The sequence below is a fragment of the Rhinatrema bivittatum genome, chromosome 3 (assembly GCF_901001135.1).
Source record: "Rhinatrema bivittatum chromosome 3, aRhiBiv1.1, whole genome shotgun sequence".
NCBI classification, from domain to species: domain Eukaryota; kingdom Metazoa; phylum Chordata; class Amphibia; order Gymnophiona; family Rhinatrematidae; genus Rhinatrema; species Rhinatrema bivittatum.
The window spans coordinates 503314293-503327450 of record NC_042617.1 but is presented as its reverse complement, the minus strand read 5'-3'; positions in this window follow the sequence as shown (position 1 = coordinate 503327450).

Here is a 13158-nt window from a genome sequence, read left to right as displayed (position 1 = left end):
ATAAATGAAGACATAATTGTAGTATCTTTTTCTATTAATTTCAGAAAACTATTTGAAGAGAGGTTTCATTGTCCAAGCAGTAGTACCTGGATTCTACAAATTATCATCATCTGTGTTTTATATTCTAATACTATCATAGGTCTCCATTCTTTCTTGTCCTAATTTTTCCCAGTGCCATCCAAAGTTCATGGCAAGGTACTTAGGACACATACATTTTTAAAATAAAACAAAACTCATTTTACCACAGTTCAGAACATTTCTTATGTCATAATCTAAACACCATTAAGATGATCACTGAGGGAGGATCATGTGATGTTCTAAAAGGGAGGACGTATCTCTGCCAAGCTCTCGCATGGCCTTTTCATTATTATCCATATTAAGATGCCAAAAGAAATCCCTAAACCAGTGGTCCCTAACCCTGTCCTGGGGGCCCACCAGACAGTTGGGTTTTCAGGATATCCACAATGAATATGTATGAGAAACAATTTGCATGCACTGCCTCCATAACATGCAAATTTTCTCTCATGCATATTCATTGTGGATATCCTGAAAACCCGACTGGCTGGTGGGCCCCCAGGACAGGTTTGGGGACCACTGCCCTAAACGGTTGATTACAAAGATGTGGGAAGACAAGGCTGCAAGACTCACGATGCAAAAGATAAAGAATCAGATGGAAAACATGCTTCAGGGCCTAGCGGAGATTCTTCGTTGGAAAATGAAAAATGGCTGCATTTAGGGTGCATCTGGCATGGGCAGGGCTTCTCAAAAGATACCTAGACAACCTTTCAGCGAACATGACAAAAATATTAATTTTAACTTGGCAATAGTTGTCAAAAAAGTGATCTAACTGGTTGCCTCAGTCCGGAAACATGAAGAACAGCTCTCTGACATCCCTCACTTCAAATGTTGTCAAAATACGGTAGATCAAATGGAGAGGAAGATGAAAAGCCCTGGAGGAAAAACAGGATGACTTAGAAAATCGAAGTCGCCATAATAATATACAACTAATTGGGCTCCCACAGTGGAGGGAAGAGATGTCACCACATTTCTGTCAAAATGGATGCCAGAATTTCTGGACTGAGAGACCAGCTGAGGTCAGTGGTACCCCTTGCTGTTGACAGTGTTGACACAAATAATGCAATGCCCCAATTGACCAGCACTTCGGCGGGGCTTAATTGTTAACATGGCCGGGCAGGTCAGGAGAGAAGGATTCTCTCAGTGACTATGGTTTATCTGTGGCTAACTTTATTTCAGTGTTCATTTCTTTTTCTGTTCTTTTTTCTACCTCTCCATTTGCATTTCAAGAAACTGTTGAGTGCCTGGGGCAGCTAAGATGCAGCGTATGTGAACTTTACTTCCTGTGAGATGCAGTTTTCTTAGAGACCAGCTTTTGTACTGCTTATGGCTGGTTTGTAGCCTGTGACGCTTTATAGGCCCCATTTAAAAAACCTGGTGCGCGTTAAAACCTGGAGCTACATGTGTGGGGATTTTCAAAGCCCTACACCCAGGCACATTATCTCCTAGCACACACCGAAGAACGGGTTAGAGAAAAAGGGGCATGAACGGGCCAGGACAGCGGCATTAGGCACTGTCCCGCTGAAGCATACGCCGGCAGCCGGCCAGCCTGCACAACCTGCTACTGCTCTGGAGAGCAGGTAAGTATTAAAACAAAACAAAGTTAGTTAGCACGGTTTTAGGGGTCGGGGCAGATAGGGGAAAAAGGAGGCAGGTTAGTTAGGGAGTTTAGGAAGTTCCCTCTAGGGATGTGCAGAGCAAAATTTTATGTTCATATTTTTTATGTCCGAAAGGGGGTCCCACTTGCGGCCAATATGGACATAAAAAAAATCCAATGAGTTGGGTATATGTACATATGTGCAAAAAAAAAATTTAAACCCCCTCACCCTCCTTAATCCCCCCCCCAGACTTACCACAACTCCCTGGTGATCGAGCGAGGAGTGAGGACGTCATTTCTGCAATCCTTGGCGAGAAGCATGTGACGTCGGCGGCACGTCGAGTGACGCCGGCGTCACGTGATTCCCGGCTCGTTCGCGCCGGACGGCTCGTTCGGCCCAAAAAGAACTTTTGGCCAGCTTGGGGGGGTCAGGAGGCCTCCTGACCCCCCCAAGCTGGCCAAAAGAACTTTTGGCCAGCTTGGGGGGGTCAGGAGGCCCCCCCAAGCTGGCCAAAAGTTCTTTTTGGGCCGAACGAGCCGTCCGGCGCGAACGAGCCGGGAATCACGTGACGCCGGCGTCACTCGACGTGCCGCCGACGTCACATGCTTCTCGCCAAGGATTGCAGAAATGGCGTCCTCACTCCTCGCTCCATCACCAGGGAGTTGTGGTAAGTCGGGGGGGGGGGGATTAAGGAGGGTGAGGGGGTTTATATTTTTATTTTGGCTCAACAATCGCGATTTCCCACATATCGAACATATCTATGTTCGATATGTGGGAAATCCGATCGTTTATGTTGAATCAATTTTTTAAGTAAAAAAAAAATATGAGTTGCGTTTTACTAATGCGGTCAATCCGAATGCACACCCCTAGTTCCCTCCCAGTCCGCTCATTTATTGGTGAACTGGGGAAAGTACCTATTGTGTCACCATGCACATTTTATAAACTTTCCCTTCCTTTCACGTGCGCTGATATAAAATCGGAAATGATTGTGGCGTGGGTAGAAGATTTTATAACACCAGGAAACGTGCACAAATGGACGCCTGCACATGGGTTTTAAAATTTACTTTTAAGGGAGGGTTTATAAATCCAGGCACAAAGCATCAGACATTGGCCTTCATGTTTTGTTTTTTTCATCAAAAATTCTTTGTTTTAGTCATTTTGTTTAGTTTGGTTGGTTGTCTTTCTTGTACACATCAATGTTATGCATTTAAAGGCCAATGCAATAAAGTGTGCCTAACCCAGCACACAGGTTAACAAGCATTTGGACACATTTTTTGGATGTGCTTCCATAACCCCTGATGCAATAAGGGGATCAGCACATCCAAAAGCATGTCCAAACTCATGGGTAGGTAATAGCACTCATCACATGTAAATTCCATGTAGATGAGGCTATTAGCTATTACCCCACGATGCAAAAAAACCCTATGCATCCGAGGCGCACTATTTAACCCATAACATTTTATATCTGCACCAGAGCAAGCGTAAAGTCTTCCCACACAGCAAGGGCTCAACTTAAAACCAAAAATCTGCTTTTCACGATACTAAGTAGGAAGAACACAGAAAGTAGCACCATGCAAAAAAAAAGTCTTGACGTAAAAAAAAATATTTCGGGGCAGACAATGTACACCCATAATATACACGCTCCGAGCTGTGTATATTGTGTGTGTGTATTATAGTGATAAATTAGCTGCCACAGGATAAAACGCTTGCAAATTGAGTGTCGATCTACTTAACCCACGCGCAGCCATGACTCCTGGGCGCCGGATGCCATGGATGTGCAATTTATCCCCAGCATGTCCTTTTCATCATGGCAGCTCATTTGCTTATTGCATCGGGCGCCCAAGAGAGTTGATTGTGCATGCATTAAAAAAATGTGCACCCAGTTTGGACGTCTGTTTTCAGCATGTCCATATTGCATCAGCCTACATGCCTTTTATTTAATATCTATACTGGATTGGGATATGTCCCCCGCTTGATAGTTGGCATCTGGAGATTTCGTTTCCCCTGCAAGGTACCCATGCATAAGGTTTTGCTTAATATTTTAAGAATTTTATATGTCATTGTGGGAATTGTTCCAATTTGGGGGTTTGATTGGTTCTGTGGGGGTTGGGGGAAGGGAGGATGTCTTTATTGCTTGTATGGTGTCTCAAAATCTTATGGTTAGAAAAGATGATCTGTTAGTATTACTGATAATCATTTCTTTGTATTCTTATGTTAGCTGGACCAGCATTTCAGTCCTTTTCTCTTTCAAGTTTTAGGCACTTTAACAGCAAAAATATTATTACTAGGGGTGACTGGAATGTGGTATTCAATACCTATTTGAACAGATCTAATATTACCTCTAAACATGAAAACACTCCAGGCAGTTTACTGACTGGGATACAATTTTATGCTCATTAAGATGTTTGGAAAGGGCAGACAATGTACACCCTAGTAGGGATTTTTACAATGTACACCCTAGTAGGGATTTTACTTTCTATTCCCCTACACACAAATCCTTTAGTAGATTAGACTATTTTATGTGCAGTTCATAGCTGCTTTCCCGTGTCTCATCTTGCTCACAGTATCCTTTCTAGATATGGATAGAGATGGGACTAAATGGCACCTTAACACCTCCATTATTCCAAACCCAGTGTTTCAAAATTTGATCACGGAAGATGTTGCCGAATTTAACTCTTAACATCCTAGCTCAGATTATAGTGCCCTGCTGAGATGGGAAACCATAAAAACAGTACTTATGGGGAAAAATTATCTCTTATATGAGTTATTTAAAAAGAGCTAAAATGAATCAACAAATTGCTCTCACTACAAAGATCAGAAGGCTGGAACTCCAGTATCAACATACTCGATCAAACAAGAATTATAGACAGTTAACACTGGCCAGGGATGAACTTAGAATATTACAGGTGGATCAGATAGAGATAATGATGCGATTTTAATAGACAAAGATTCTATGAGGGAGAAATAAACCCGGGTCCCTTTTAGCTAGACTGATTAGATGCAAGCAGCCCCCACAGAGATTGCTAATATCCAAGATCCTCATTGGACATTAAATCATGTACCATCTGACATAGGGGGTCATTTTCCAAGCGGATCGCATGCGATAAGGGACGTTTCACACGCGAAAAGTCCCTTATTGCGTGCGATACCAAGCTCGGGACGAAGTCGGGGCAGTGTCAGCCCCAGAAGAGGAGGAGTCAGGGTGGTGTAGTTATTTGGTGTGACGCCGGCAGCGATCGCAGGACCGCCCCCCATTACCGCCGAATTCACTATGCCTTGCGGCATTAGTAAATCCAGCCCATAGTCTCCCACTTTCAGTCTTTATATGAGGATGATAGTGATGTAGACAGTAGATTTTCTAAACCCAGTTTTTTGCTGATTGTCCCTCTTGGGGCACAAGAGAAACTGGAAAACTCCAATTCAAGGGTTGAAGATTTTAAGGGCATTACAAATTTTGGCTTCAGGAAAAAGTCCAGGCCCCAATGGGTAACCGTTAGAGTTTTATAAATAGTTCCAGGCTAACTATGGCCCATTACTGGAAGAATTTTTTAACTCGTTCTCTAACCAATGCCATAGCCCTGGCCTCATGCTGGACGCGCTTATAACAGTGATTTATAAAAATGGAAAAGACCCGCAGGAATGCACTTCTTACCAACCTTTCTCTCATTGATATTAAAATATTTGCCAAAAGTCTTCAATTGAGGTTGGAAAACATACTAGGCCAGATTTTAAAAGCCCAGCACATAAAACATCGCTGACTGCATGCATGACTGGGCCCTGCACCTGCCGCGCGCATTTTCAAAAGGGTCCGGCCATGCGTGAAAATGGCGATACACGCACAAGTGCCAGGCCCTAAAAAATAGATGGGCCAGGGAGGCATGGTCTGGTTGGAGCAAGACAGAGGCAAGCCAGGACAGCGGCCATTAGCCGCTGCTCCAGGAAATTGTGCGCCGGCAGCCAGCAGGCGCATATAACATACTTCTACTCCTGAGGAGCAGTAAGTAAGAAAATTTAAAAAATGCTGAAAAGTAGATTAGGTTTAGGGGTGGGGAGGAGAGAGGAAGAAAGGTTAGGTAGGGGGTTAGGGAAGTTCCCTCCCAGTCTGCTCCTTAAATGGAGTGGACTGGAAGGGAACTGGGGAAGGCCCCATGACCTCGCCACACGAAATTTGCAAAGATTCACCTCCAACCTGCGCGTGCCTCCCTCGCATGCGCGAGCAGATTATAAAATCAGCGTGCCCATGTGCGTGTGCCGGGAACCGCACACACACGGACGCGTGCACGTATGTTTTAAAATCTACCCCAATAGGTTTTTTGATTCACAGGTACCAGACGGGCTTCATAAAAGACATCTCTTCAATATTTTACATATTGCTTGAAAATATAAAATGCCAGGTTTAATTATATCCTGAGACAAAGCCTTTGACAGAATATCTTGGAGGTATATGTTTGCTGTTTTATGTCGAATGGCCTTCCCAGAAATATAGAACCAAAAAAACAAAGCGGAAGCCAATCCAATATTGTTGAGTAGCAAAGAAACAAAGAAGATTGGTGTATCAAGGGACTTTTATTAGAACTTGCCCAACTCTGGCCGAGTTTTGCTCACACAGGAGCTGCCTCAGGGGCTATTAAGAATAAAATTAAAAACATACATATATGAGAGACATATTGACATGAATATATGTACATTCACAAAAAACCCAAATTGAAACATGCTTGTATATTGAAATGAAACAAACTCAATTGTCTGCACATGAGTCAACAATGTGTAAAAACTGTACATTAAAAACACACAAACATTTATAAAAATGTGAATAAATAAATACTGTACCAACATGATTCACTAATGTCAGAATGATAAAAATAAACTGCAATTGTGTTCATATATGTGTATATTGTCATAATGGCACAAAGGACTTAGGTATAACAGAGGAGTGGCATAAACCGGTAGTGAATTGATATGGTCACAATGACTGAGGATACCTGTGTAGATGGATTCTTGATTATGGAAACTTCAATACTGGAGCGAGGGGGCTGTGCAGGGCGGCGCCGCCGAAGGTAAAGGGAGTGCCTGCCTCAAAACATTCAGCCCTTAACCATGCCTTTTGTATATAGCATTTAATTTGTATATTGTTCAACCATTTATTCTTTCCTCTCTCTTCCTCCTTTCTCCAAGTTCTGCTACCCTTGTTAAATGTAACTGTACCTTCGGTCACCACAGTTCTAGTTTGTTGTATATACTGCACTCCCGTTTTATGTAAACCAGCAAGATATGTTTTCATGATTGCCGGTATATAAAAACCTTAAATAAATAAATAAATAAATAAATAAATAAATAAATAAATATTTATAGCGATTCTAAAAGAGACAACTTGGTGTAAAAATAAAACACATCCGTACTTAAGATACTGTAACCAAATATCATAAATAGAAAACAAGTATTGATGTAAATGGAATATTAAAAAGTAAAAACGAAAAAAATTGAATATAAAACAGTAAAGGAATAAAAAATAAATAACTAAAAATGAAAGCACAAGACTTATAACATAAAACATAAAAATTAAACAGAATAAAAATGGATTAAAGGGAAGGATACTGATTGCATCTTCAAGGTGGTTTTAACTACAAACTAAAAATGTTATCTGTTCGTGCCGATTTTCAAGTGTAAAAAATTGATCGATCAAAGAATTATATCGACGTAAAAAACATTGTGCAGTGCCGTATGTCAGAACAATTATGGAATGGATAACTTTTAACCAAGTGACTTGTAGAAGCGGGGGTATTTAAATGTAATCTCACGATGTTATTAGGGAAAGCCCGCCAAAACATAAACCAATTCATTGTGGTTACAATGATCACAATGACTGTTTGCTTTAAATGCTTTAGTGCTGAAGACAAATCATAACAGCCCGGGTGGTAAGTTTATATGTTGAGATATAAAATATATCAGGATCGGCCTGATGTTCTATGTTTAAAAAGTGAAAATAAATACATTAAAATACAAAAGGAAAAAATAAAAAATAAAAAAGGAAAAGGACAAAATAAATATGAAACATTAATAAAAAATACATAACTAAAAAATGATGCAAATGTATAAGAGAAACCTTAAAAATTAAAAAAAAGTGTAAAAATTGTATTAAAAGGGTACTCTAGATGAAGCCTGCATTGGAGTTGCATCGTCAAATTGGAGTGAATTACAAACTGAAAGTATTGTCTGTCAGTGCAGATTTAACTTGATCGAATTGGTTAAAATTAAAAAATACATTACCTTAATGCCATTTGTACAGAGAATCCCGCAGATAAGACTGAATCATAGTTTCATAACGGCACCAGGTTTTTTAGGCAATATTTGAAATTTTGAAATATATTCAGAAGGAGTATCAGGGTAGAAAACACTGCGAGGAAGTGTATGAATGCATTGACTTATACACGGCAACTTATTTTGCTTGTGTGGTACTACTTCAAAATGAAATATTGTCAGCCATGGTGAGGCTACTTATTTAGAACCATACAATTGAACCCATTATAAAAATGATCCTGATAAATGACAAAGGGAACTATCAATGTAAAAATCGCACAACTCACTGTGCAGTGCCGAAAGTCAGAACGATTATGAAAGGAGCAACTTTTCCCGAAAAAACACTAATTGCTCCAAACAGATCTAAAAGCAAAGGTAACGATGACATAGGATCCATAAGAAAGACTAACAAGTCGTCCGCGAACGCGGCGCATTTGAATATTTCTTCACTGAAACACACCCCTCGAATTCTGGGAGTGTCCTTTATAGCCACTAACAACGGCTCCAGTTGGAATATAAAGAGCAAAGGGGACAAAGGACATCCTTGTCGAGTTCCACGCAAAATAGGAAAAGGCTCGGACCTCTCCCCATTCACCAGTAAAGATGCTTTATGTAGGATAGTTTGATCCTACATAAAGAAAATGAAAGATTAGAAAATATATTACGATCAAAGAATTTGAGATTGGTGAATTTTCCCCAGACACGTTTGTTATCTCCGTTTGAAATGTTTAAAAAATTTCTAAAAGAAATTTTGCAATATAAAGACGAGGATATTCCAAAAGTATCTAAGATTTTTTATTTCACTATAAGATCTAGAAGAAATGAACGGAATTCACAGATAGAGGATCCTCCAAGTTTAGGAGTATCTACCTTCTTGGAGGAATCTATCGATATAATTGAGAAAAGAGCAACTCTTTTTGTTACTTTTCACGCTGAACAGGATAGGGACAATATTTTTAGAAAGTTTTTCCAATCAAAAGATATATCTTTTTGTGGGCAAAGGGTCCAAATTTTTCCTGATGTTGCCCGACCTACCCAGGCAAGGAGAAAGTATTTTCTATCCTTAAAACATCGAGTAGTAGGAATTGGAGCAACATTTTTCCTCAAATTCCCTTGTGTTTGTCAAATAACATACCAAGGGAAGAAATTTAGATTTGTGGACCCGACCCATCTTGAGACTTTCCTGTCAGATAAGTCACAGGTATAATTAATTAGAGATAGAGGTGTATTAAAAAGATAGTCAAATTCTCCTTCCTTTTATGTTTTTGCTAATGAAATCCTAATCCTAGAATTATTGGGATTGGTTTATTATTAGCAAATGATATATAAATCTTGTATTTGTATATATAATAGTTGCCTTTCCCCCAATTATGTGAAATGTAAAACAATTATTGTTTGTGTGTATTGATTATAAGTATTTAATTATGGTTGTGAAACATATTTCCTGTTTTCCTTTTCATGATATTGTCATTGAAGAAACTTAATAAAGTATAAATATAAAAAAAAAAAAAAGATGCTTGAGGTGCATGGGATGGGGCGGAGGGGGGTTATAGTAGGGGAGGTAGGGCTATGTGTTGTATGAACTGTCAGTTTGGTTACTCAAACTGGGGGGTGTTGCAGTAACCCACACCCCCTAATATATCTGTTAATTTACTATTGCAAATATCAATGAAACATTTACACATAAAAAGTAAAAATATAATCAAACTCTAAAAAGCTGAAAGGAGTACAGTAAAAAATAAAATAAATTAAAATGTGATCAAAGCAACAATAAAAAAATTAAAAAATTGTAAAAAAAATATATAGAACCTAAAAAATAGGGGATACATATGTTAAAAAATGTACAACACTGAGAACACTATAAAAAATAATTGTCATTTTAAAATCTATAATCAGCTCTTCTTCAATCTTTACATATAGCAATATTGTGTGCCCGACCCTCCCAGACTGGCCACAAGATGTCACTGCATTAGAGCACACTTTCAGGCCGATACAGTAAAGTCCGCGGGAGAGCGGGCAAACGCCCACTCTCCTGGCGCGCGCACCGGCAACTCGCCGGTGTGTGCGATGCAGTATTTAAATTAGGTTGGGCGGTAGATCCGGGCAAAAAGAGGCGCTAGGGACACTAGCGCATCCCTAGCGCCTCCTTTTTGACAGGAGCGGCGGCTGTCAGCGGGTTTGACAGCCAACGCTCAATTTTGCCGGCGTTGGTTCTCGAGCCCGCTGACAGCCACGGGCTTGGAAACCGGACGCCGGCAAAATTGAGCGTCCAGTTTTTGGCCCGACAGCCGCGGGCCGAATTCAAAATTTTTTTAACTTTTTTTTACTCTTCAGGACCTCTGACTTAATATCGCCATGATATTAAGTCAGAGGGTGCACAGAAAAGCAGTTTTTACTGCTTTTCTATGCACTTTTCTGGTGCCGGAAGAAATTAGCGCCGACCTTTGGGTCGGCGCTAATTTCTGAAAGTAAAATGTGCGGCTTGGCTGCGCATTTTACTTTCTGTATCCCACGTGGGTTGGACGCACGTTTTCCTCCCCTTACTGAATAAGGGGTAAGGGAAAACGCGCATCAAAGAGCAGGCTAACAGTGCGCTCCATCGGAGCGCACTGTACTGTATCGGCCTGTTTGTAAGAAGCCCTCCCACCTGGAGAGTCTGGATTAGATGCTTGAAGACTATTTAGCCCAGCCATTGTAAGACACTGTGGGGTAGATTTTTAATTTTACGCACATGGGGTGCATTTGTGAGCACTACCTGGCGCACACAAATGTACACCCGATTTTATAACATGCGCGTGCTGCCACCCACATGTTATAAAATCCGGGTTCAGCATGAGCAAGGGGGTGCATACTTGTGCACCTTGCGCACGCCGAACCCTAGGGGAGGCCCGATGGCTTTCCCCATTCCCTCCAAGGCCGCTCCGAAATTGGTGCGGCCTTGGAAGGAACCTTTTTTTTGATCATCCCCCCCACTTTTCCCTCCCTTCCCCTATCTAACCCACCCCCCAGCCCTACCTAATTCCCCCCTACCTTATTTCGTTGAGGCGTAACTTGCATGCGCCGGCTCACCATCCCCCGGCACAGGCCGCTGTGCAGGAGGATTCTGGCCTGCCCCCGAACCGCTGCCACGCCCCCGGCCCCGCCCCCAGACCGCCCCCGAACCTCCGCCATGCCCCAGACACTTCCGAGGACCGCCCATTTTTTAAAGCCCCGGGAGATACGCACGTCCCGGGGCTTGTGCGCGCCGCCGAGCCTATGCAAAATAGGCTCGGCACGTGCAGAGGTAGGTTTTCGGAGGTTATGCGCGGATCTTATGCGCATAACCCTTTGAAAATCTACCCCTGTGGGTTCAGTTTGAGGAAGCAGACAAGGAGTAAAGATGTATTTTTTCCACATTCTGGTGGGGCCTCCCAGCTTCACCGAAAGGAGTTTGTTTTAGAAGTGAAACCTCCCAGTGCACTCCCTGCCTAAGGGTCCTTTTTATAATTTACAGAGAGAGATAGACCTTTACTCTTTAGGGACAAAAGAGATCTCACCAGGGGACCAAATGACTGTGAGCCCATTCTAAACCCTAGGTGGTCAAGCACCAGAGATGGATCCTGCTGCGAGAGACAGTGAAGGCGAAGAGGTAACCGGTTTTCTCTATAAAGTACTTTTTGGACTTAAGAAGAGTGGGAAGGTTTTGGATCCTCCCTTCCCCACTGGGACTTTGGAGTGGAGAACTAGCCTGATCCTATAGACTTTTCCCCAAGAGAAGTCCTCCAGAAAGATCAGAGAATAAAGATGAAAAAATAATCATTAAGAAAGGAAGAATAAGAGGAGGAGACCCCATCCGGATCTCTACAATCAAAGGACCAGGACCAGGACGGTGTCTGAGAAGATGTTCAAAGGTAGGATTTTTCAGTAAAGTTGGGGACACCACCACTAGGAGTCCTGCACAGCTGCTGAGAGAGTTTGCGCATATAAAATCACCATGGACTCTACCCAGAGGTCTGGTAAAAGGATATCTACCTGCCCAGTATAATACCTGTACCATCAGTCAGATGTCAATTCACACTTCTGGATAATGGACTTTAATTTATGAGTATTAATCAGTAAACTTTATTTAAACACCCAGACCTGGTCGTGTCTGAGTTATTAAAGCCTCTCACCTCATAGGAAGCACCAATACACTCTCCACACCCTGGTGACCTTTTAACTTCATCTGGGCCATAAGCAAGAGCTTCACCCCACCCCATAAAAAGAGTCCCCCAGGGACTGAGAGTCAGTGTGGGATGGAAGGATTAGGTGGAGCAGACCCTGAAGAGATGAATTAATTATGTGCCCTAGGAGCTACTATCCTCCAAAAAAGGGTTTACACTCGTTATTTTGTATATTTAGGATTTTTTTTTTAGTCCACTTCTATGGCATAAACTGGAAATTCAAAAAATATCTGAGTATTACATAATTTTAATGATTTGTGAACTTAATACAAAAAAAACCAGGAAAAGTTCACTGGTTCCAAAAAATGTATGTACTATTGTTGATAGTAATGTAACCTATATAAACTGTTCTTTTACCATCCATTGAAAAAACCATTGCTGTCACCAAAAGCTGTCTTGTCTGTAAAACAATTATGCTTCTGTGTAAATGATCAGTGTCAATTAAACTGTTGATTATCATTGAGCAATCAAGATGAGAAACAGAAGGTGAGTCATTTCATTGGAATTACCTCGAAATGAATAAGGAAAATTGAATAGAGTTCCAAGCTGTTACAATATTGAGTGCATATACATAGACTAATCATTGAGAGCATTACACTGCTTGAGTTTGTAAAGGAAAAGCTTTAAAATTTCTGTTAATAGGACCAGCCCAACGGCCCAGAAGCAGAGAAATCTGCAGCAATGAGGGAGATCTAGCTTTACATCTGGACATAAACTCTTGCTTCTTGGGCCAGCCAGGAGCCAGGGCTGGAAACACTTGGAGTCAGCAATTGTTGTGCCTAGAATAGGGGTTTCCAACTCCAGTCTTTAAGGGCTAAAAAAAAGTATGGTGGTCAGAATGTCCATAATGAATATTCATGAGATGCATTTTGCAAATAAGTGATTCAAGAACAAAGTTCATTTGCATATTTGTTTTAAATAGAAATATTTTATATATGTATATGGCATTTCTGTAACCCATTTTGAACATTTGCACAAAAAGATGG